The sequence below is a fragment of the Diadema antillarum genome, unplaced genomic scaffold, assembly GCF_040938485.1.
Source record: "Diadema antillarum isolate AM-2024a unplaced genomic scaffold, OU_Dant_1.0 scf00000098, whole genome shotgun sequence".
NCBI lineage: Eukaryota > Metazoa > Echinodermata > Echinoidea > Diadematoida > Diadematidae > Diadema > Diadema antillarum.
In genome coordinates this window covers 443,476-470,773 of record NW_027270987.1, presented here as the reverse complement: position 1 = coordinate 470,773, position 27,298 = coordinate 443,476, and the positions used below count along the sequence as shown (strand labels likewise).

Below are 27,298 nucleotides of genomic sequence, written 5' to 3'. Positions count from 1 at the left end.
CTAGCAACAAGCAACCCATGTGCGCTGTTGAATCGATTGCATTCTTCCAGCGGGCAGCCCCCACTCGGCCCCCGAGGGGCGAAACGGGAGTAAAAGAGGACATCCCTTGGCGACACGACCGACCCAACCAACACCTCATCCCTCAGGTGCAAGAGATAGTCTGTAATGCCAGTCCCTCTTCCGTGACAAACGACGGCCGTCGGCGCTGACCCAGATCCGAGGGGGGGGGGATACAGTTCCGAGAGTGAAAGGCACCAAAATTGGGAGTTTAGTCGCAGGTGTGAGAGGGAGGGGAAAAAAAAGTAAATTACAGAAACGAGACTTTTCAAACAGGAAATGCAGACGTTCCAAATAGGCTGCGGCTATAATTGAACCTCTTCACATGTAAAACAAAAGTCCTGATGCATCTTTGCATTTGCCGAGTTGAATGCATTTGATACCTTTGGGGTGGGTTACACATCAGTGAATTGCATTTCCCCTTGTATTATACTCTTTGCACCACGGTGAATAGTTTTACCTTTTCAAACATCTTTGTTACGAGTGACATAATCTTTTTATAGGGGGAGGTGCTCACAGTAATCCATACCACAAATGGAGTAAGAGAGAAAGAGAGGGGGGAGGGGACCGCATACATTAACACCCTGAGAGTTATCCCTGCTCATTTGAAAGAGGCCGATGAGGGGAGACAGGATAAATGGGAAATGGCAGGCTCGACTTCTGGGAGACCGCAGCTACAGGATGCTGAAACCATAGCAACGAGATGACACTAAAGGTTTTCTGTAATGCAAGTATTTGCAGTGCAGCTAGGTCGTTGGATCATCACCATCAAATCCATGGATGCTGCTCTATCTCTAAAAAACAGAGTAAAAGGAATCAAGAAATTGCATGTGTTTCACCAACCAACTGGACAAAGCAAGTAATACATCAATGTTCTGAGGAGATAAGTCAGGATTCTGTTCATGAAGTCTATTTCATATTGCTCCTAAACTAAACATATGAAAGCATATTTAATCAACTTGGCAGCAACTGGGGCATAATATTTGGAGGGCATCAGACATTGTCACTTGTAGACACACTTCTTCACACATTAACCTAATAAAAGACCAAGGCCATTTAATATTTAAACTGCTTTTATACTTTCATATTTCACTGGCATAAATTGATTCCCCTGCCTCGCACTCTTTATTTATATTTCGATAAAGTTCCTTGATCTTAACCATGGAGCAAACATTGGTGAAAACCCTTATCTGCACAAGGGAACTATTTCAACTATATCTCTGTCCAATACCAAACAACATGGTCACTGGACTTATTCCTAGTAGAGTTTCAGTTAACAAAAAAAAAAAGATTTTTGCTGAATATTTATGACTTCTGACCTTTACTTCTTCACCTCCATCTATTTAGGCAAAATTGTTCATTTAACCTTCTTGCCAGACACTATTAGTACTGCACTGGACATTCCTTGATGAATTTGTGGCTGGAGAAAGACATGCTTAAATAATCAAAATACAGTGACCTTGGCCTTTGACCCTTGATCTATCACCACTATTGGGTTTATGAAATGATTGTTAATATACTTCTGCACTGCCTGCTAATTACATCAATACCAGATAAAGTTGTATAGGTAATTGAAGTGATGACTGGAAATAACTTTTGTGCAGAAGAGAGACCTTTGGCCTTGACCTTTGACCTTTCAACACATACATTATGAAAAAAGATCTAATTGTCAATTTATTCATTTCAGTATATATTTATTTCTAACCAAATGACATTATCACAAGAAATTCAAAGATAAAGTTACAACAGAAAAATTGAATGTTTACTTAAAGTGAAGTTAAGAGACCCCCTTGGGGTATTTTACTCGCACTAAATTTAGCACACATCAACATTTCATGGATCGGGTACCAAGAAACCCACTGGACATTTTTGTTTGTTTGTTTGTTTTCTTTCTTTCTTTTTCCTTAATTTCATTAAAACAAGAGACAGGCAGACAACCTAAAAATTCAATGTCTTTTGGCACCCTGTAGAATGAATCCATTAAAATCAGCCTACTGTCTAAAACAACTCAGAAAATTATAAGCCACAAGTACTCAGAGTCATTCATCGTTCAGAGCAAATGACGGTGTGCCACATATTTCATTCACTTGTAATTCATAGATATGTTCTGTTTTGTGTTAAAATAGATCTCAAAATATCATTCTGCATCAGTTGTTTCATGTTCAAGACCAGTGGGCAGTGCATGAACAAAGTTAGGTTTGCATTCAAAATGAGCAGCCTCATGCCATCGGACATTCTTTGACATACTGTAAAACACAATATTTTCACGGCATGAAATCTTTGCGAATTGGAGCCGACGGCCTTATTCGCGGTACAAAATTTTCGTGAGTTGCCTCTTACATTCAATGTGTATAGTGTAGACAAGAACTTTCATGTGCATTTTAATTTCGCGAATCTTGGCTCTCGCGAAATTTGCAAAATTAAAATGCACGCGAACATTCCTTGTTTTACAGTAGTTGTTTCATGTTCAAGACTGGTGCACTGACAAAGCATGGTTTGCATTGAAAATGAGCAGTCTCATGCCATTAGGCAGTCCTTAAAGTAGGCTAGTTCACCCAGTTCACAAGGGTATTCAGGTTTATGGCCATTTTTCTTTTCTTTTATTTATCCCTAGTGGACACAGTCAGAGGCTGTGAGCAGTTAGCTTGTTAAAGCTACGGTCACAAAGGTTCGTACGAATGATGCGTTCATACGAATGTCACTGTTCGTACAAATTCTGGAGTTCTTAGAGATTCGTAGATGGGGCACAGATTCTTACGGCCTTCTTACGAATTTTGTACGAACGCTGTTTAATTCACAAGAACAAATTGTGTACCTACACCCTACGAGTTCCTTACGAACGCCTTACAAACTCGAAGAGTTGTTCGTAAGGACGCTGTACGAGTCTCTGTTCGTAAGGCATTCTTACGAAAGATGTAAGAGTCCTCTATGAACAACTTAAGGCGTTCTTACAATCATCGTAAGAATTTAAGGCTTCAAGAATTGTCTCTCAACCCTGCAAAATCTTGCGTAGTTGTTACAATGTTTGTACGACACCTTACGAGGAGAGGGTTTCGTAAGAAGTTAAAAAAATCTTGGACAAGACCATCGACCAGGCTACGAACTTACGAACGGTCTACGAACGATCTACGAACGCTGGTTTCGTACGGCCTTCTTAAGAAGATCTTACGAAATTGTCTACAAATCGTTCGTATGGCGTTCGTAGCAGTTCTTAATGGTATTTGTGACCGAGCCTCAATATTCATACACTTCTACACTTAGAAGTCCAGTAGCATTTATATAGTTGCTGCCCTGTTGGGCAAGTCTTGGGGCCAGCTTCTGCTTGTCAGGAACAAACTTTAATATAAAGGTCTGCATAGAATTTAGATATTCACACTACACTCATTACATAAAGTCATTCTAGATCCATATTTTGCTTTTCTTATACTTATAGGTGCTGACAAGAGGTGACATTGTGTACCTCACAATCTAGTGCAACAACAACAAAGGTCTCACACCATTAAACAATTCTCCATAGACACATTTGAAAATTGAAATAAAAAAAAAATCTATATCATACATGTCTCTTGTATTTCACATCCAAGCGAACCCCAACTTGTGTGTGTGTGTGTTTGTGAGATAATGAGAAACCTCATATGAAATATGAAAGAACATGTAGCTCTTAGAGGAATTCAGTTTATTTGATGAAAATTGGTCTTGAAATGGCTGATATCAAAAAAAGCAATCCAAATAAATTGTGACAGGCCAGAACTTTTACACGGATATCTTTGGTTTACCTTGTTTTTGGATATCTCAGTCATTTCAAAAACGATTTTCATCAAATAAACTTTCAATTCCCCTTAGAATTGTACGCTCTTTAACATTTCATAAAGTGGTTTCTCCATCTTGCAAAACGTTAAAAGCTGAATCCTCACCTCAACCAATACTTATACCATCCCTTGAACAAACAAGATTCGTGTCATTGCTCACAAATTACATTTGTTTTGTGAATACCTGGTAATCTTTAGATTTTTGGGGGCATATAATTCAGTAAATTGCCTCTTTGTTTTTCTATTGTACCCCAAATCTGAGCAAAAAAAAATTGCATTAACCAAGAGCAAGCCCTAATAATGGCATGTGCGACATAAATCATTAGTATATAATGTCATCAGGGAGGGGGTATAAAAAGATGGGCATCCCCTTCTCAAAGACTGGTTTACAGAATCACTTCCCAAGTCTCAGAAGATCAATTCACTGAAGGGTTCATAAATCTGGTAGATTAAAACTAGAACTATAAACTTTGAAAAGAAAATTTCATTTTCTCCAGGAAATATACAATACCTTACGGCACCATAAGAGGCCATGACTGGTACATCACTCCCACAGCCCATACATCAAGGTGGCACGGAAGGAAAAAGAGATCTACCCTTTAAAGGATATCAGCTGACCGAATTTTAATGTTTTACCGCGTCAGATAAACAGTTGATTAATTTGAACTCTGCCTGATCAAATATGTTGAAAGTTGTCAAACATCCTACTTAACTGCCGCTCCCCCACCCCCCCCCCCTCCATCAAAGAAAGGAATGTCCATATTTGCGGGGAACCAACTACCGCACGTCCTTGCAGCCGGGCACGCGTCTTTTACACCTCCCGAAAAACCAAACCCAACTTCGGTCTCCAATCCCCATGAGTGAGTGAGCAAATTTATCAATGTACACCCTAAGCTCCACAGAATAGTGAGCGTTTCTTACTCGCCGCGAGAGTGTGTAACCGGTGTCACATGGGATGACCCCCGACACGGCTAATCTTTGCGACCGACACAAGTGAGCAAAAATGCAGCCCGTAGGAAGATTAAGCGTTCGAGAAACCTGATCTGCAGAGCTCTGCGGATCTTGCTGAAATTGTAAAAATTAGGTCACCCCATCCATATGACAGAAAGTTGTTTCATCCCCGCATATTAGGGACGGAAAACTGCTGAATTCAGTCTGTGCCGAACAAAAGAGGTCGACAGAATTGGTGACAAACAGACACGTGGAAGCAGAACACATATTTGCATGGTCTTCTTTTCCACTGGCAGATCGGCCAGAGGTTGGACGTAGCAAAATGTTGTCTGACGTGGCAGTAAGGGTAACATTCCCCCAATATATGGCAACTTTGGAGCAGTGATTGTATCCATTTGTAATTCCTCTTTGCTTTGACATGGTGTGGTTGTTGTAAATTCTTTAATTCTTTTAGATGACAGCCAGCAAAATCGTTATTACACAGCAAAGCAAACGTGCACCTGCCACAAAAATAAATACTGCAATCAGAATGCAAACACACTCTACTTTACAGCAAATGAATGGCATTCTCCTCAACCATACTATCCCTATCCCCTCCCCCCAAGAAAAGGAGAATTATTCTTGCTACAATACTTGCCATTTCGGTATTCACGAAGGAAAATTTCCATGACAAAGGAGCAAACTAACACCATCTCCGCTCCAAAGGACACACGCGTACCTCCATCCTTCCACGCACGATTCCGTTGTCCACTTCACACCTTGTCCCCAAATTTCTGATCCGCACAAAGAGTCTGGTCACTATATTTCAGAAAATGCGCCATGGCACAGTGACTCATTCATTAAAACACCAAGGGACAAGCGTTCAGATTCTCCATTCCCCTAGCTATCTTCAAGCCACCCCTCCCCCCCCCCCCCCCCGCCACACACACACACACATACCACACCAACACAGACACCACACTCACTTATTGTTTACCTTTCTTCAAAATTCATGTTTGCTGCCCCAGTTTATTGATTGTGTGTACACTTGCAACACTACCTCAAAAAGTTTAGACACAGAGAATTGAGGGGAGAGACAGACAGACAGACAGACAGACAGACAGACAGACAGACAGACAGACAGACAAAGTAAAACATATATCATAAAAAGCAGAGAAACAGAGAGAGGGGTACACATAATATACACAGAAAGAGGGGGTATGTGTCTGGGTGCGCAGGTGTGTATGTGTAACAAAAAGGTAGGCTTGTTAGCTTGAAAATACAAAAATTATCAATCAATACAGACAAAAACCTGTGCCAACAATGTCAATGTCAATGTCAATGTCAATGTCAATGTCACAAAAAATGTTAATACTTCCAAGTTTCCTAATTGGTCAAATTTTGCTGAGTATTTGATGTCACTCAAAAATTAAGTATACTTTCCCAGTTATTTCATGACTCACATATATTGCACTGGTCATTAAAACTTGCTAACATTCGTGACAAGTGAAGCTGTTCACCACTGAAGAAATGGCTAACTAATCCACATAATCTGGGATTGAAGTCTGTATTAAAGTCGGTCCACTTTCTAGGCACGGATCACAAACCACTGAGCCTTGTTAACAAAATGGACTTAATGTTAACATGGATCAGAATATCATCAATTTACAAAGCAAAATAGCAAACTGCAGTTTTTCTTTGATCATCCAGCAGTTGGCTCAAAAATCATCCTTACATATCATGCACCATATGTCATTTACAGGGAAATATGAAATTGACTTTACCAGGCTTTTTTCTTTTTGCTTGCAATTTTCTGTTTTAGTTTTTGGTTGAGGTTTTTTTTTTTTTTTTTTGACTTCTTTTGGTAATTCTTCAGAGACCATGGGGATGAATTTTCATTGCTTTCCTTCCCTGGGAAAAAAAAAAATCTAATTTGAGCAGCCATCAATATAAAGCTTGGATTTGATGCACTAATAAAGATGCAAGCTCATGAAAGCCATGTTGTTTCCACCCCAGGACACACTTTCTTTGCATCACATTTTTAAAGTGCACTCCACAGGACTGATTGTTTCCCGTCTTTGTGAGGGGGTGTCATAATGAAGACGAATAAAGGCAACGCTTATGAGGAAATCCACTCCGTGTTGGGCAACTTTTCTTAAGGGATCCGAGACACAAGAGGTGAGTGGTGTATTAAAGTTTCATTAAACTACACTAAAGAGTACGAAAGTCATGCAAGTTTAAACTTTAATATGTTTGTCACAGAGTGGCGAGATTGGTCAATATGACACACTTACAATGCAAATTATATGAAAGGAGAGGAGAACCTGATTTTACAATGCTCCCACTGCTATGTACAAACATACTTGAAAAAAAAAATTATCCGTTATTCATCATTGATTTACACCAGTCCCTTTAAAAAGAGCCGTCATTTCAAAACCTAGACAACTCCACTGCAATTTGATGTCATGGATACAATATCTTTTTTCTGCATACAGTCAACCTCACCTAAGTCACCATTATCAGGACTGTGCAAAACATGTTGACTTAGACCCCGTTTACAGTGCGGGGCCGGGCTCGGCCACGGCCGAGCCCGGCCTCAATTGCATGGCCGAGCCTCGCAATTTTGTCCGTTTACACTGCTGGGCTCGGCCGCGCTTTTGATTCAAACCTTTCAATATTTTGTCGTAGTGGCGTTCTGCTTATAAACATATGAAATTTGGTATTGTTTGGTTTTCAGACCCTTTGCCAAATGAATTCCGTGGCGACGAAGTCGACGTTCGGGCAAAGGCCTTTGCCGAAGGAAAAATCCTTTGCAGGACAAAACCACCTTATACTATACTAGGTTTCGACATTGAGGGGGTTAATATCCTGAACAGCGAAATATTACAGGCAGAGGGTTTGGAAGCCAGACTGAAATTGGCCGCGCAATTGGCCGCGCAATTGGCCGCGCATTTGGGCCAGTTTGCGTTTACACCAAGAAATGGCCGGGCTTGGCCGCGGCTTGGCCGCGGCCGAGACCACCTCCAGAGCGAGGCCAAATGCGAGGCCAATTTTGGCCTCGCATTTGGCCTTTTGCGCGTTTACACTGAAGCGGGGCTGGGCACGGCTGCGGCCGAGCCTCGCACTGTAAACGGGGTCTATCACATGTGTGGACTTATGCGTAAGTTGACATTTTGTCATCTTATGCGCAATTGGATCGTGATTCAAATCGCAATCAAAATCTCACTCTTTCTGTTGTTGGTACATGCTTACTCTATCTTGAATAGCAACAATCATATTTAAGTTCATGCATAATCAAGCGCGAGCTACAGGTAGCAACGAAACGCTAGTGAAATAAAGCGATTTTGAGAGAGCGGAATAGGTGACCTGGGCCCCGTTACAATAAACTTTGCGTTTAAATGCAAGTCACCCAAATCGCATGTTACTTTGCGTTTAAATGCAAGTCCGATGCTGAAAGGTTTTCCTTTTGACTTCGTAATCAAATAGCCATGTGTGAACAGTGGCAAACAACATTGATTTTTGCATCAGTTACGGTTTATTGAGAAAAATAGTGATATCTCCTTATATTTTAGGTTTATTGCAAAATTCTTATATGGTAGGATGTTTTGTGACACAACTGACCTGCACATAAGCATCAAATGTGATATCTCGAACATTTTTTAAATCACCGCTCCCAATGGTAAACAGGACCTTTAAGTGTATGAATCAATGCATGCTGTTTATTTTAAACAATTTTGTTTTATCAAGTCCTTGACGTACAAGTGATTTTCTGGAGCATTTTCTCATATATTAGGACTTTCTTTTCGGGCAGGTGAAATTCATGCTCTGCGAGAGCAAATGTTCTGCAACAATTGAATATCTGCTTGATCGTCCTGGCAATCGGTTAAAAAAAAAGTTATGTAGCATCCTGCTTCTCTCGTGACAACTGTAGCCAAGAGGGTCTTTGACAAAGGCTAATGTTCTGGCGTGACAAACCATCCCAAGTCGCAGTCTGCGCCTGGTGTGTGAACTTGTATGTTTTTTTAAGTCTACTAGCAAAACAAAGACAAATGCAGTATGAAGAAGATGAAGAAGGGAAAAAAAGACAAACCACAAATTGACCTTTGCAAAAATTTAAGCTCTTTCTTTGCAGCATTCCCTTCACGCATCGACTCATTCTCTGCCGGAAAAGATGAGTGCTTGCATTCTGTTCTTTTAGAGAGAGAGATTTTGCAGTTATCCAACATTCCCTGAAGAAAGGATGCCCCTGTAACCTTAACTGTGCCCTGCCTGAATCTTTAGTCATGCTGGCCACCTCCCAGGAAAAAAAGAAAATATCCACCTTCAGAAATAAGTCACCTGAGGAGGAGACAAAAGTCTTTCTTGAAATGTGACGGGGGGGGGGGGGGGGGGGGGGGATTTACCCTCTATGTACAGTTGTGTACATATACGCAATTTGTAGTTAGTAACATTACATTTGAGCAAATTTTTGTATGTACTTTTACTACAAAATCACCACCTACTAAGTCACAATCATGTTACAACATGTTCACCCTTCCCAGGTCTATGATATAGAAAAGAATGATTAGAGTTAAACAAATATTAGGGTTGCCATGGTAACTTAAAAGGTCGGTTAGTAATGTTACAAAAAAAAAGGGACATAAAAGAAAAATCATTGCTTTAAGACGACATGTTAGCTAAAATGTAAAATACTTCATACAAAGTGTTTCATTAATTTCAATTATAGCATCATGACAAATGTTCCAGCAAATATATTTCTGGTAGTTGGACCCATAATTCTTTAGCTGTAGACCCAAAAAGCATTGCTAGTCATGTCATGGTGAGTAATGTGAAATTTGTCTAAAGTAACTCCAGTTCCACAGGTACATTTTAAATGATGGTTTGAGATCTCACAAAAATCAACGAAAATGAAAAATAAATTGTGCCGAATTTGAAAGACCTTTATGATTTCTGAACATCCATGTCATAAGGTGATATCTAACATTTCTTTTATTGATGTCATGTCTTCCTACTGTAATCACAGAATTGTCCAGATGTGGATACAGTAAATTCAGGATTATTTAGTCGAACATATCCATGGAATTTGAGGAAAGCTGGACAATCCATTCAAATAATATGAAATTCCCACAGTTTGGGTTTAATTCATGTGCTATCATTGTTGGATGAGAAGGCTCAAACAGTTTGTGGTGCAGGGAATAATTTTACTTCTCAAATTTGATTAGCAGTTTTGATCAATGGCTAACTACTTTTAACAAAGTTCTGTACAGTCCTATGTTAAAAAAAGAAGAAGAAAAAAAAAACCTGCTACACACAAGAAATTTTGTATAGCAGTCATATAAAAAATGCACAGCAAATTGCAATGTGATACCAGGAAAATTACTGTAAAACAAGGAATGTTCGCATGCATTTCAATTTCGCAAATTTTGCGAGAGCCAAGATCTGCAAAATTAAAATGCACATGAAAGTTCTTGTCTACACTATACGCATTGAATGTTAGAAGCAACTCGCGAAAATTTCATGCCGTGAAAAAGGCCGTCGGCTCCAATTCACGAAAATTTCATGCCGCGAAAATATCATGTTTTACAGTATTCCCTGTGATGTCACATGAGAAGAACGATACAAAGAACATACACTGTATACAGAGATTTCCCCATTTTTTTTTTAATTTTTCAAGCATAGTGAAAGAGAGCACTTGATTTGTACCTCCTTTGGAAGGTAAGGGGAATAATGTTATGCTTTTAAATGTACATATGTCTTTTACAATTTGACGGTTCTTTGTATTAAAAAAGATGAAGTAGTTAATACAAAACATCCCAGCAAAAATTTGTTTCTGGCACATCATCAGCACACTTAATTGGAATACATGCTTCGCAGTCTTTCTATCTTTCAAAGACACAATCTGGATGGGAGAAAAAAAAAGAGAGAAAAGAATTCAGATACAGACGATCTGGTCAGGGCCATCTCCAATTCGTAAGCTGCCGCACTGTTACCATGGCGACGATGCTTCAAGTAGGAATGTTCCTCATGGTACTTGACTGAGGAGGAATGGGGCCTCAAATATTGGGGAAGCCAAGTAAAATCGTTTGTATTGATGAAAAAGCCAGTGGTATAGATTTAGTGTCATCTGCAAAAGCATCCCACGGTGTCCCATGAACAACAACAAACGTATTAGGCTCTGTTTGAATTCAATACTATTGATAAGTACATGCAACTTCATTTCTCCTCTTCATATGTAGGGGTGTACATTCTAGATGTATTCCGGCACACTTTTTTTTTTTTTTTGTCAATCTTTTTGTCATTTGATCACAAATGCACACATACATACACTAACACACACACACACACACACACACACACTTGCTACATGCCTTCACATCAACATTCATTTTTAATTTGACTTCATTTATCTTCTTCATCTTCTGAGGGGTGTACACTCTAGATGTATACCAGCACACACGCACACACACACACACACACAAACACACACACACACACGAACACACACACACACGATTGCTACAAGCCTTCACATCAACATTCATTCTTGTACATAGTCTTCGTTCTCTCTTTATACGTTCATCCCCTGCAGCACGCAAACAAACTGTAATGATGATCAAAGCTCACAAATGTATCATGCAGGGATCATTTCAAAGACAACCCCCTCGCCTACAATACCCACACAAAAAGAAGTTGATGGGACCTATGCATTATACTCCTCACATTAATTCAACATGGAATAATTGTGGCATGCAGAGAAGATAAATTATTCCAGTCACTTCCTCTTATAGATGTGCTCGGTGAAACTCAAGGACATTAGCACATCATGGACTCGCAACAGACAGTCGTTATACGATTCTACGAGGAGTCATTTGTTATGCTCCGGGTCACTGACTTCTTGGATGAAGCCAGTCTTAGCCGTCAACCCGATCTTACTGCGTCATTCCGGCACTGCTAATGTGCAACATTGGCAGGTTATCTGTGCCTGATGAATGGGAATACTGTACTAAAAAAGAGAGAAAATACTGTACCTGTGTTTGTATGTGTGTGTGTTATCTTTCCTCATTGCCTTCACAAGTGAGAGATGCCCTGCACAAGATATTTAAAAGCCCACCTGAGCAGTCTATCCTTGTGATTTCTTCTCTATAGCAACAAAGGGTTTTGTTTTCCACCTCGTTACATGCAAGGGATGTACAGTATGTATCTGGAATTTGGGATTAAGTGAACTAACTGGCATATGACACATAATCTGTTTTCGATGAAGCTGCTGTCACGAAATCAGAAAAAATACAGAATATAAAGTTAAATGCTGTACACATAGGCAGAAATTTTATTATACATAAATTATACAAAGAGAAAGAGAGCAGTATGAATATGTGGCACATAATACTTATGCCCCAATGAAACCACATTGCAAATGTAGGGATATATTACACTAATATACTACAGACAAACAGCAAAGAATTTTACTTGTCTCTTAAAGCTTGGAGGCCAGGCTAACCCAAATTTGACAACCAGCTGTAAACAAGCCTGTTAGTTAATTTGCAGTTATTTGTCACTACTACAACCAATCTTTGTCGGCCTGCTACTGCGCTACGCTAAGCCAAGCCCCTGATCCACTCTTGTCACAACCAGGGAACTTATTTAGAAGGATTATAATGGTAAATCTTTTGTGTCTACTAACAGACACTCCCTGGTATTCAGTAACTTCAAACACCCCTCTTTGTTCCCAGCTGATAAAAAGATATACCAAACAAACTCCACTGGTACTAATCACATGGGATACTCTAATTGTAGAAACCACAGGACTTCAAACCAGCCTCAGTCCCAACACTCCAGGGGGGGCATTTCATGAAGCGTTTTGGTCGGATATTTTTCTGACAAACTGTTACAAGCTACAGAAATACTTGCATCTAATTGGTTAAGAGCAAATTTGTCCGACAACTTTGTCGCACAAAATGTTTCATGAAATGCCCCCCAGAACAAAACAGTGGGAGTGGGTCAGAGAAATGTGTGTCAGCCTTATTCATTGTATAAACTCTTTTTTTAACACCTTTCATCTTCACTTTCCTTCACAAACAAAGCATTCAACATTAGTCCTGCCAATAGTCAATTACAGATAAAAGGGAACATGTCACTCTTTGCAAAAACAATACAGTAAAGTCAACCAAACTGACTAGCAGGAAACAGTTCATTTCAATCAAACACCAGACAATGACTTTGTAGAGATTTGAGATTTCACATGTTTTTCATGAAACAGAAATATTGGTCACAGACCACATAAATGCAAAGAAGATGAGGCTACGATATCATCACTCTAAATACTTCTCACTGGTTTGACTTTAAAAACAATGAGAATTAAATTGTGGGTTACTTATTGTTGGCAACTACAGTACAATCCCTCCACTTGGAATTTATCATTGTTAAATTACCACTACTCTACAATGAAGAATCATATGAAGACCACAACATAGTATGTCATGAGAAATATGGAGAGACAATGCACTTTAGAACCACCATCCAGCTTTCAGTAAGACCTTTCTTCACTGAAATATCACTTTGTAGTACGCTCAATTTCTTGAGGCAACTCTTCAAGGTCTCCATAAGGTACAACAACATTCAAGATTTGTGTGCCTGCATTAAAAATTGGGCCATATATGAAATAATGAGATATATGTCATTTTGATCTGTGATTCTTTTTCACAGTCACACGAAGTTCCTTACAGTTTCAAGGCCCTCTCCCCTACCTTTTTAGATATTCTACAGGAGGAACCCTCCAAGAATCTAAAGATTGAAGCTTGAATTAAAAAAAAAAAAAAAACACTTTTCAAATTCATAACTTTTTCGCAGTCCAATTTTCCTAAAACTGTCAGCCAGTATTCCACTAATCTTTCTGCTTCCCCTGAATCCACATGTATGAAAAAAGGAGAAATAAGAAAGCATGTTAACCGGTAGGTGGCCTAAAAGGCACTGGGCATCTCCTTTCCCGCCTCTGTGCCTCGCTCCCTTCTTCCAACCCCACCCCCACCCCTCCCCCCACCAATCCATTTTTTTGTTCTCGCAACAAAAGGAAGAAATCCTCCCCATGTCAGGACCTGAATGGTTTCTTCTCACTGAGATGTCAAGGAATGAATGGTCATACTGGGAGAAGACAGGATGAGTTAATGCAAGGGTGGTGGTATTGGATGGGTTCCCCACTGCCTCCATCCCCTTTCCCAAATCCTCTCACAAAAAAGGAGGTGTTCTTGTCACAAATGTTTTGCTTGTGAGGGATATCATTGATACCAGCCAAGAGTCATTTTGAGAGACACTGGTGTATACATAAAAATGACTTGCTTTGGGAGAGAGAGATGGTGATACAGAGATTCCAACTCTCCCACTTTGAGGCCAATAGCATAAAATCTCAAGCTTGAGTTTGACTTTCTCCTATTCCTAATGTCTCCTGCTTTAAGATAGATGCATTTTCTGCCCCTAAAATTTAGCCTTCTCCGCCCAATTCTAGTTTTGCTATGTTCCAAAATAAGGCTGAGACAGCACCAGACAGCATCTGTAACCTCAGAGCTTAGACCCCAGGGTCCAACTTTGTGCTTGTGATGCATTTGCAAGGGGGTCCAGGCCCTCCGGAGAATATCCAGTTGCTAGAAAACGTAGAGGTTGGAGAAGTCTCTGTATGCAGTACTCCTCACTTATTCCTTCCATTAACCTTGTCACCACCGTTGGCAACTTGTCTGTGCACAGTGTCAATGGCATTTTGAAGTCACGGATCCAAGAGAATTAATCTTCAATCTATTGCTCTATCACTGAGCTTGAAGGTATGAACATTGTATGTGTAGGTCCCACTTACCCAATCCTCCAAAAATATATATCATACCTGGAGATGGCATCTCAAATTTGAAGTGTGGGAGAGAAATTAAAATTCTAATTACCTGATGGTTTAGTGCCTTTGTAACAGGCAGAAACAAATAAAAGGTAAAGTTTCTTTCTAACCAATAAAAACCAGACTGAAACATCACCATGTTGAAGTGCTGTGACAATGTCAATTTAGCCTAGAAATAAGGCCAAGTGTGTTTTGCTGCCCGAAATGAAATACAAATTGATTGATTGAGAGCTTTTACTTCTTGCAAAGTAAATCAGTAGTAGGAATTTACAATGTCCTTGTATTTAAGGGATACCTTCTTTGTATCTCCTGTCAAAAGGGTGGGGGGGGGGGGTAAGTGTTAGGATAAGAACTACTGTAAACTCTTAGGGGGTGATTTATATAGAGCATTTTAACAAGAGAGTAAATCCCATTTGGCTGTTTGCTCACAGATCAGAATCCAGGCACAGCTTAGAGCAAGGGGGCATTTCACACCAAAATCTCTATCCAAGATTGCTCATACTTGAGAGAGGACACTGGAGTTATTTGACTTGTAATAGCAATATCCACAGCTTGAACAGTCATGTCATAGCTATCAAAATCATGCATGTGAACTAGATTTACATGGGTACATCATCAAGGGATGAGGAAGGGAGGACATAGGACTCCACTGCAATGATCTGTCCTACAGGTGTATATTGGCACTTGGTCTACTCATCAAATAGCCTCCGTCTCCTGAAGCACAGGTGCTATTCACACAATGATAGTGAACTGGTCACTCACCCTCCCAGGGCAGTCATATACAGATCAGTGTGAACAACCCCCCTCATGCAGTGTTGGCAAACAATAAGTGGCTTTCACTGAAAGCTTCCTTTCCAGTTACTTTCAGAGCAAAAAGAATAGAGGTGGGGAAGGGGGGAGAGGAGTTCTAAATACAGGAGCATCGAGGTGAATGGACACAAAGAAAGGTACCACGACCGCCACACTCTGTGATTGGACTTTAGTGGAAGAAAAGAACCACTTGCTAGTGAATAGCGGGACTTCAATTGTAGAGGAGCACCTTCTTCACAGGTATACAGGTATCTTGTCCTCCCCCCCCCCCCCCCCCCCCCCCCCGGCTCTCTCTACTGAACAGATCATCAATACTGCTAAGATCTTCTTCCTAACAACTCTCTTTCCTTGCTCCAATTTACAAGCTCCCATTGAGGACTTGCTCGTAAATAGATTAGGGCCAAAATGGATCCTGTCTTGGACACACACACTCACTCACTGGTGTTACTTCACAAACAGAAGCGGAGGGGGGGGGGGTTGGGTTAAGCCTTCTATGTTGACAAAAAGAACTCAACTAGGTGTGCAAAACCCCACAGACAATGTGCCCTGCCAAATATACATGCTACTTAATTTGAACCCACTTGATGTATGTCACAATCAATACAACTGTCCATTTCATGCATTAGAAAACAGGCTTGGATCAGTCCATCACATATATTGTAGGAACCAGCGCATTAATCCTCATTTAAAAGCTTGTCTTTAACCCATCGAATACGAGTCCCTGAGTATACTTGGGCAAGTGTCTATGGGAAATGTGTGTGATAGCAAAATCAGCCCGTCCTCAATGGGTTAAGGCAGCTTGGCTTAACTGAGGAGGTATACCTCCTTGGCTCTACTCTCTGCAAATGTACTAAAGGGGAAAGAAGGGGGTATTAAACAGCAGGTTACTGTCACAAACATTGATTGTGAACAAATGAGAGACTGACGGAATCAAGGACTCGCGAAGGAAGAGGAGTTGCCGGATACAAAGTTGCGTTAGTTTATTAGAGACGGCATGACCCTGTCCCTTCGTTAATATGCAATCGAATACTGCATCCTTCTGAAGAAAAATAAATTTTGCACGAAGCAAGCTGATCTCCCACCCAAATGAACAAAGGATTGGAGCCGAATTACAGAGAACCATTCCCGAGCCTTCTGAATATTGAGAGATATCATGTTTGCCAGATGGCCTTGAAATCCTGCCTCCGTGAGCTGAATTCTTATTGATCACCCAGCGAACTGCACAGTCCGCATCCAGTAGAGCAGCTCATTGGTTCTATTCCAGTGGCTCTGGGAAGCAATGATACCACAAGTTTGCACAAATACACACGGGAGTAACGATGCCCCCCTCATCTACAGATGGAGAATTTTTTTTTTTTCAAAACAGATACCTCATCCACAGATGGAGGATTTTTTTTTTTCGAAAAGATAATCATCTCGCACATCGGAGCCAGCAATTCATTCCAAAACACAGAAGGTGTCATACTATGTTGAGCAATACCCTATTAAGTTCCCATTTCACGAAGGAGAGGGGCGAAGGGGTATGTTCATCAAGCCCCATTTTGAGGACCGGCATCAATAATTCCGCAGCATGCGCCCTGCATTACACATGCATATTTCCAAAATGATGCGGGCCTGCATCTGATGCCAGGCACCATCCTCCCGTTCATCTCCATCCATCCTGCGGCCACGAGCCAGTCGGGGGTAATCGATCCGTTGTTGGCTGCCGAGCGAAGTGGGCAACAAAAAGTGGTACAGAGGGGGGGGATCAATACCGCCTCTCAGCACCACACAATTGGTAGAATGGGTGCTACATGCTCACCATTACGTGATTACAGTAAACAGATGGCCCTGTGAAAGAGACACTCGCCAAATAGATTATGCTGATGAGGGGAGGGATGTTCCCTTTTTGCTCTTACTTTGTCCCTTGTTCTGTTTACTACTTTCTCATTTTTCTCTCTCTCCTCTATCCCTCTCCCCCCCCCCCCCTCTCTCTCTCTCTCTCTCTCTCTCACTGGTGAATGAGGTCTAGATATCATTGATTTGTCATGAACATTACACATATTCCATGAATGAATGGCATGCTCCTGCCGTCGAAAAAGCTAGTTTGATTACAATCTGCATGGGTGCACAATTTCTTGTTGGCTGATGTCATGGTATTTTTTTTTCCCACTTCATAATTTGGAATTTACCTTTCATCGCACCTCAAAACCATTAAAAGTCTGTAATAATGGCAAGTATGAAAGTATAGACGCTGATCTTACCAAAAGAAAAAAGAAAAAAGGTATTATATGGGCAAAGTGCTATACCAGTAAGCGCTTGCCTGATTGCCCAGGACAAGAGAAAATCAAAGTCAGGCAAGTGTTTTGGTACAAAGTTTAAGCCAATTTTTTTTTTTTTTTTTAACTTCTCCCCACCCCCATCCCCTACAAGCCCACAAGTCATCCATTCCTGGGACCATTTAGTGATGCAATGCATTTTTATTTCATTTCAGCAACTTTCCAACACTTGCATGATGAAGAAGCCCCAATGCAATGCAACACCAACACTCGATCGAATCAAGTTTGTTACTCCAATGTGTTTAAGTATATGTGAATCAATGTGTGCTGTGCATTCAAATGATTGTGTTTTATAATCAAGCCCTTGACTTACACATGATTTTCTATATCATTTTATTATTATTATATTTTGGGGCTTTCTTTTCAGGCAAATAAAATTCATGTTCAGGCAAGTGTTCTGCAACAATTTGAAGATCTGCTTGCCCAACTGGGGAAGTGTTTTTTGTTTGTTTTTTTATGTTATGTAGCACCCTGATATGGGTAAGGATTATCCTTCCTACTGTAGTTTGTGTGTTATATGTACATCTTCTTCGTTTACTGAAGGCTGAAATAAACATCACATTGTAGGCATACATGTACAGCATTGTAGCATCACGTATTGAATTTCTATGAATAAGGAAAACTTTCCTTCGCAATTCAATGTAATGTTGGACTAAAACATATCTTTAACAAATCTGACACAAACATGCACATATGCACATTCCTTGCTTTGTGAATATAAAGTGTATCTTATTGCATCCACAACACCTGCAAACTGTTCAATTCTCCAATTACACTGTCAGGTTGCTATGCATTGTACCAAGGTATTTTTCCTGCCCATCTTAAAGGGTGTATACAGTTCTGGTTGAGGTGAGGATTTAGCTTTTAATGTTTTGCGAGATATTCAGAAACCACTCTATGAGATGTCAAAGAGCATGCAATTCTAAGGGGCATCAAAAAATTATCTGATGAAAATCGGTTTTGAAATGGCTGAGATATCCAAAAACAGGGTGAAACAAAGAGATCCTAATAAAAGGCATGGCCTGTCGCCTTTTATTATTATCATCACTTTTTTGGATATCTCAGCCATTTGAAAACCAATTTTCATCAAATAAACGTTGAATCCTTCTTAAAATTACATGCTCTTTCATATTTCATAAGAGGTTTCTCATTATCTCACTTAGGAATGTTCAAAACATGAATCCCCACCTCAACCAATGCTGTACAGTCCCTTTAATGTGTCCCTTTATTGTAAACACACCAAAAAAAAAAAACCCACAAAAACAAAAACAATATCAACATTGATTTTACAACATCTACAAGACAAAGCAATATGTGTATCAATTCAACAACACCAATGTTTCCTGTGTTCTTCCACCCCAAAGTCACTGGACGTGTCACTCATGAACATTCAGTCCTGAACATTCAGTCATACGACCCGAACAAAGAGCAAATTTGAAATTCAAAATTCAAATACGCATAATTCTGGGAGGAAATCAGCCATTCTTCAGAGTGAGAAATTCCTCATCAGAAATCTGAGCCGCTTTCATTTTTCCTTCTTTTTTTCTTTTCTCTTCTTCTTTTTTTTTTCAGACCACGGCTCCAGTATGTGGCCGGAGATTTGAAAGGATAGTCTCTGCTCCGGAAACCGAATCTTGCCGGCTAAATCCCGACCTCAAGTCATCATCCCTCGCGCGAAACTCAAGTCCGCGTCTTTGTGTTCCACGCAATGAATATGTACATATTGCATGTCATGATGCATTTAATGTCAGATGAAGTGGACTATGGACTCTAAACTATCTAACTCTCTCTGAAGGGGGGGGGGGGGGGGGGGGGGGGGGGGTTGAAAGAGAGGAATATATTTCATGCCCCTCGTGGAACCACAGGGTCCTCTTGGCAAATTAAAAGTGGTAGCCCCATCTCCCCCCCCCCCCACAAAAGTAGAAACAACAAATTTCAAAGAAAGCAGTGAAGTAAGTACAATATTCAGTGAAGATTTGGGTAAATCAGACATATTGTGTGTACTGAATAAATAATGTTGTGTCCAAACTGATGGGATAATGGGAACCCAATATCAAAATGGCATCCTAGTCATTAGATCATGTCACTGGAGAACGTTCTCTTTTGTGAGTGAGAAGTCTTTAAAGGCAGTCCAGAAACATTCATGTTTTCAACATCAAAAAAGTGTGATTAAAGGGATGGTATAGTATTCGTTGAGATGAGGATTAAGCTTATAACGTTTTGCAAGATATTTAGAAACCACTCTATGAAATGTTTAAAGAGCATACAATTCTAAGAGTAATTCAAATCTTATTTGATGAAAATCGGTTTTGAAATGGCTGAGATATCCAAAAGCTAAATAAAACAAAGCAATCCTAATAAAAGCTAGGTCCCCCATTTTATTAGGATCCCTTTGTTTTGGATATATCTCTGCCATTTCAAAACCAATTTTTATTCAATAAACTTTGAATCCCTCTTAGAATTACATGCTCTTTCATATTTTATTTGAAATTTCTCATTATCTTACCAAAAAAAAAGTTGGAAACCTGCAGCTCCATCTCAACCAAAACTATACTATCCCTTTAAGCTTCTGTTGAATCTTTTATTTGTGACTCTGCACCTCAAAACAAACAAAAAGTCGCCAGACATGAATTTTAAGTTAAGACCATATTCTAAAAGAGCAGACTTTAAGCTTTAAAATGATGTATAACTCAAATCAAATGGACTCTCCTAACCTATCTAAATATTGGAAAGAAAGCACAAACTCAGGAAAAGTGTGAACTGAGAAAAGAGGCTCTGAAGTACAGTGTCTATTCAAGCGCTTAATCTTTACCAAACCGTGCTGGCTGTGCGATGAATGGGACAAAAAACAGGAAGTAAACCACCAGAGTAACAACAATGAAGGGATTATCAGATTAAACTGAAATTAAGCATGCCTCATTAACACATTCTGTCCATACTTAATGCCAACTTTCAAAGCAGTAGCATTATCCCTTCAAAAGTTATTAGAGTTGAAAGTGAAGAGTGTGGACAAGGTTTTTCAGAAAGGAAAAAGGGATTCTAAAGACACACCTGATCACAGTATTCTACCAAAAATGTTCGAGATAAACTGCTAAAAAAACACACTTTCCTGCCCGTTTTATGATACCAAATTTTAGCATAATGTAAAAGAAGACCCGCTCTTTCAGAAAATATGAAAAGGTCAAGATCGGCTAGGTTGACCCATTTCACTTATTTTCAGTCCTCACGCAAAATCAGTGTGTGCGACTTTATGTTCGTTTTGAGGTGCACTGTCACATTTACTCCCTTGTTTAATCATTGAAACAAGAGTATTTAAAAATTTCCCAAGCAGGAATGCAGAGGTCTACTGAAGGTGAAATCATGGAAGTATAAAGCTACAAAATATGTGTACTTCAGATTTCTTCAGGATGACTTTGCTACTCCTCAAATATTGTGCAGTAATTAGTAAGGACCAACTGTACTGAAGATGATTTGTTTCAAGATACTTATTTTCCCACAGTTTACAAATCTCTTTGATGGATTCTGTCTCAAGGCTTCAATATGCTCAATATGCTCCACCCCTTCCACTTCAAACACAAATTGCATGGATCAGACTGGGTTTTTTTTTTTTTTTTGTTTTTTTTATCTCTTCACATCCAACACAGCCTACCTGTCTGCGAAAAAACACTTACCTGGGCGACACCTACTTCTGGGTAATGACAATTTTTTTGTCCTTCAAACACAGGTCTCGGATTTATCAACTGTGTGCAGTCCCAAGGTAACAACACAAACTTCCCATATCAACCACTTACAGTGTATGCAGATCCCCCCCCTTCCCCTCCAACCACCCCCCATGTGCCCTTGATGAGTTGTATGAAGCGACTTACAATATGTATGTAATACAGAGAACACTACATGTATTCTTTCTTTGTCATCAAGCCCAGATGACATTTATCTCAATACGCTTATTTCCATTTTCAGATGAAACAAAAAGCCAGCATTAGTGCTTCAAAATAGTTCTAAAATGTGAGTTAGGGATAGAAACAACCAATGTAAAAATTTGAACCAGTATAATCAATGTTAAAGGACAAGTCCACCTTCATATACATGTGGTTTAAGTGAATGCAGCAATATTAGTAGAACACATCAGTGAAAGTTTGGGGAAAATCGGATAATCTGTTCAAAAGTTAAGAATTTTTAAAGTATCTGCGCAGTGTCTGCTGGATGAGATGACTACTACAGTGTGTGATGTCACATGCGTACAACGATATAAGGAAAATAAAAAGAGAATCTCACAAAACTTTACTTTTTGAATAAAGTGCACATTTCTTCAACTTGTTACTGATGTATGTTAAGGGTAATATCAGTCCCCCTGCCTTCTGAAAGAGAGAGGTTGAGTATTCTTTTGTTACAGAAATGCGAGAAAAGTGAAAATATGTTGAATTTTCTTTATTCTTTCCTTATATTGTTGTGCACGTGTGACATCACAAACTATAGTAGTCTTCTCATCCAGCCGTGATGGAGCAGAAACTTCAAAAATTCATAACTTTTGAACGGATTGCCCGATTTTTCTCAATTTCTCACTGATGTGTTCTACTAATATTGTCTCAACCCACATGTCTATGAAGGTGAACTTGCCCTTTACGTATTGTTAAATATACAAAATGTGAACAATAGTTATAATAAAAAAGGCTTCTGGACTAAACCGTCTACAGTTATGGTTTAATGAGAAAAATAGTGATATCTAGGTTATAATTTAGGCTTTATTGCACACACACACACACACACACACACAAACACACAAATATATATATATATGGTAGGATGTTTTGTGATACAACTGATGTACACATATGCATCAAAAGTGATATCTTGAACATTTTTAAATCACTGTTCCAAAGGTAAGCAGGACCTTTATGGTTCATTTCAACACAAGCAAATTCATGAGATTGTGCCATCCAAATGAGGCATTCCCACATGTGCACACTATAAACAGGTATTTTTCCTCCTATATTTTTTCTTCTAAGGCCACCATCCACACTGAACACAACTAGCTGCAATGGCCTCCTGCATATTTCTGCTACAAATACTTCATAATTAATCAGTCACTTGTCATGCAATATTCATGCACTTAAATAATCTATGCAGCATCAATATTGATCTCCCATTCTGTCTCAGTTTAATTTCCACTAAATTAATTTGATTTTCAAAGATGGAATGAATGGATAATGAATGCTGCGAAGTTGAAAAGCAGGATCCAACTCATAACAATTTGACTCATTTCCACAACAGCTGATCCAAGTCTAGCAATTGGCAATTTTGTGAAATGTGGAACACAAATAACCACCCCCTGCCATTGGACAGAATTTAAACTCCGCCTCAGGAAAACTCTAACCCTTTGATTGCACTTGCCCGCTGGCAACATTTGTCTGGATGACTCCACAACAAAGTACTTCAAATCATCATTGACGATGCTTATCAATGATTTAAATAAAAATGTTATAAATGTTACGGCTCAATGTTTGGCATTGGAATATAATGCATTTCGCTGCATGAGATTTCCTTGAAGCTTTGCAGAAGGATACCAAAAATAATGTGGAATTCATCATGAAGAGTTAATCAATCAAAATATGCAAATGATATGACAAGAAGATGTCATTGCATCTTACTACTCTTCCACAGGTTTGTGTCTGGGATTTTAATTACAAATATTGTATTTCTGATCACTGATTTACCAAACATTACCCCTTAACCCCAAGAAGTCAACATCACGAACATGGCCAGGTACAATACAACATTGCAACAATGACAAAAATAAATTTACAAAAAAAAAGAAAAAAGTAATACAGGTAGTGAAGATTTGCAATGCAGGTCAATGGGTGACTTTAATACAAAGCAATGACGCCATTACATCTACCATTGCATATTAGGTGTGTAGATTAAAATTTGACACCTTCAGATGTAAAAGTAGGCCTACATGTAGAACAAGGGATACCCAACACTGTATTTGCAACATTCAAATAGTAGTTGTTGGTTGTTGTTTTTTTATTCACTCACAAAGTAAATAGGGAATGACTAATTTTCAAACATTAAAATGGATACTAAATACTCAATATGCGACAATGTTAGTATCTTTCCTGAAATTCAGAGCACAGGGATACTCCCAATCTCAAGTCAAAATGTTTGATATCAATAACCCAGAATCTCACATCTTGCTCACCTTTTTCTTTTTCTTCTGGGGGGAGGGGGGGGGGGCACTTTGGTAACAAGTGGCAATGGTCAAAACAAATCATTTATGGGTCATGACTACCACATACTGTACGATGTATTCTGTGTGTTTGTGCACAATATATTTGACATTTATCACTATCATCATTGGTATTATTTGTGTTTTTATTATCATTATTATTATTATCATCATCATCATTACTGTTATTATGAATATTAATATCATTATTACTAATATCATCATTATCATAAATATTAATATCATTACTATCATTATCATCACAGACTTACTGTATTGCAATCATTATAATTATTATTATTACTTCATATTACTGATACAATACTTGTACATCATGGACAGCACTGTTTAAATACCAGGTGGCTACCTTCTGGGAGAAGAAGTTCAAATTCAATTCAAATCATTTGAACCAATCATTAATTGATTAAATAAATTAAATATGTTGTTGATTAATATTGTTGATTGACAAATTGATGTGAAAATAAAATGATTGTAATTCATGCATGTCTACATGACAATACGTGAATGATAGTTATGGACCCCACGAAGCACGGCTTATAATTGGGACCATTAACATAGTAATTACAGAACTACAGTGTACGGTGTACTACATTTTACTCACACACAACACAAAAACACAAAGTACTGTCTCTGATGATGCAACAATGTAATGTATGCAGACACCAGCTCTTTTCTTTTTTGTAATTACACCAGAGAAACCTATACCTACTAATTTGTTGAAGTCGAAAGTCATGGAAACATCACGGATAACTTGATAAAATGAATAATGTGAGAAGGGTTTCTGTTTAAAACGCCACGTCACATGTCATTCGACACCAGCAAAAGCGTGAAACCACTGCACTAAACTCACCCTTCGCCTGCCCTATTCAATACCCATCAAAAGCAGGTGGGTACGCCCGGGCGAGTAAGGCAGGGTGTGCACAAGAAACCCGCTGAATGGCTCGTAGGGGGTAAACGCACGTAGACGAAAATGCGGTCACCCCGCCAAGTTCATGTCAAGTCGACATGATTATGATTGACATCAACAGTAATCAAAATCGCTGTACAGCACACACGTCAAACTTACCACGTGTTCTCGCAGAAAATGTAACTTTCGGACATAAGTAAGAGTACTCAAGTAACTGCCAATGGTCTTGCTGTTCGCTTGATAGATCCTTCTCTCGGCTCGTCCGCTGATTACCCACACCACGGCACTTTTCTACGACCCGCCAGCATAACACATACAACACGTGTAGCGCTTGAGTTAATTTGGGTGTTACGGCGCACAATACGCGTGCAGTCTGTCTACGGCTACACGCCTACCGCACAATGAAGTTGTGTAAACACTCTTTTTGTTGACATTATTGCCCCTATTACGTCCGGGCTCCGCTTGATAGATCACCGTCAAAAGGGGGTAAGATTCGCGCCTACTGTCTTCATTTTTCCAGTGGCTTCGCTTTTGAATGAGGTTGACTCTCGCTGAGTAGTGGCAATCCGCCATGGGCATGGCGGTTTAGTTATAGCGATATTATCATGTTATCATATTATTATGGAATATAGAAGACAACGAACGGAAACAATAAAAGTAAACAACTAATTACGTTAAACCTTGGAGTAAACAGTGCCCACAGGAGTGGAGATGACTTTCGAAAGGGGGGGGGGGGGGGTGCAGGTACAGATAAGGAGCAAGTCGTGCTTACTAGTAATATTGTGGTGTATCCGTAAAGACAAAAGCACACAAAGAATGTTAAAAAAACAAGAAAATAAAAGAATGCAACGTGAACAAAATTGCCTACGTTTGTTTCTAATCTCGGCAACTGCCAATGACAATGAATAAATCATCTTTTTTAATCTCCGCCTATTTAGCGTATTTTACATTTGTGAAGGAGGTGTAAGAGTGTATGAATTCAGTCAATTGTCTTGAAGAAACTTGACTTGTTTATTAATGCTCCACTAATTTTGGCTGTAAGGACGGGTTATGTTAGAACTAAATATACAGTATCTTGCTATGGTAGGACTAGTGAATCATTGATAGAAGCTCAACATTATCGTCTATCTTACGTCAAAGTAAATTTTATGTTTAAAAAAGTTTGTGGTTACAATCAAGGTTTCATGAAGCTCGTTTGAAACAGACAAGAGGCAGGTAGAGAGAGGACGTTATTTGGTATATCATATTATTACAGCATTCTAAAAGAAAACGAAATGACTAATGCTTATTACCAAAGACTGTGATGGATAGCGCTGTAACTGAGATGATATTCAAAACAATCTGTTACGGATAGATGTATTGCTTCGAGTAAATTACTAAACAAGATATTGTGAACCGAAACATCAATATCGTAACCGCGTTAAAGGACCCGCGAGTGCGATTGATATTGAGTTGCGGCTAAACGGATTTACGCCATTTTTTCCTCATGTCGCGCGAGCCCGCTCCCTCCGTGCTCCGCGTGCGCAAGCTCAAATTTAGATTGAGTTACGATGCGCGCAGTAAAATCAAAACAATCTGCGCCGAGGTTTGTCGATTCAAAGGTGTGTATTACTTTTCTCTAAGCGAAACAACCTCGAAAAAATCGAAGAGGTGTAGTATATGATAGCATACTCTGTCTGACCTCGCTGTCATGTCACAAAAGGCATCACTGCGAGAGAAAATTAACCTGAATCAACGACGAGTAATGAGTTCGCAAGCAATCGAGTTAATGGAATGGCTTCTGACTACAATACTTCTTTGATGAATTAATGCATCACGCAAGAACCAAGCCGCCGAAATGATACGATCGACTTGAGTCTAAGGAAATCTAAGCAAAGAAGTAAAAAAAACAGAAAAAAAAAGAAAGCAGGACCGCCTCGCCCATTTTACATTCTCATTGTATCACCTTGCGACTTTAATGCTCGTAAATCGAATTTTGGAATTATGAGCTCACTGTGTTTGGTATATTTAAGTTGAAATGGAAACGCTTTCATTCTCCCAGCGCTCCCCGATATCTTGTAGTCATGGCAGCGGCGCACATCGCTATCTTTTATTCTTTCGTTCCCCCATCTGCGCGGTAATTGATGTACGCACATCTCGAGTCACGCCCCGTGTTTTGTTTTGTTTAGTTCGCACAATGACTGGGTCTCCAGCTTCATCGAACAAACAAAAGGAATGATGTAGTCTGAGATTGATTTCGGATGGGATGCCATGGTAACGGGTGGAGTTTGTTTGGCATGAAAAGCGTTGAATAGGGCGAGTCGAGCGATTGACAAGAGAAGTCACGATGAGGACAGAAGGTGTTGG

The 27,298-nt window shown here is 39.5% G+C and overlaps 1 protein-coding gene across 1 annotated transcript in view; it reads right to left on the bottom strand.

Annotated features, from left to right (window-relative positions):
* LOC139718677 (plexin-A4-like) overlaps window positions 1-25,235 on the bottom strand; it is a 311,060-nt gene extending 285,825 nt beyond the window's left edge. The window contains exon 1 of the mRNA XM_071630135.1: window positions 25,112-25,235. The gene's annotated coding sequence lies outside the window, so the exon portion shown is untranslated. The remainder of the gene's footprint in view (window positions 1-25,111) is intronic.
* Window positions 25,236-27,298: the final 2,063 nt, after the last annotated feature.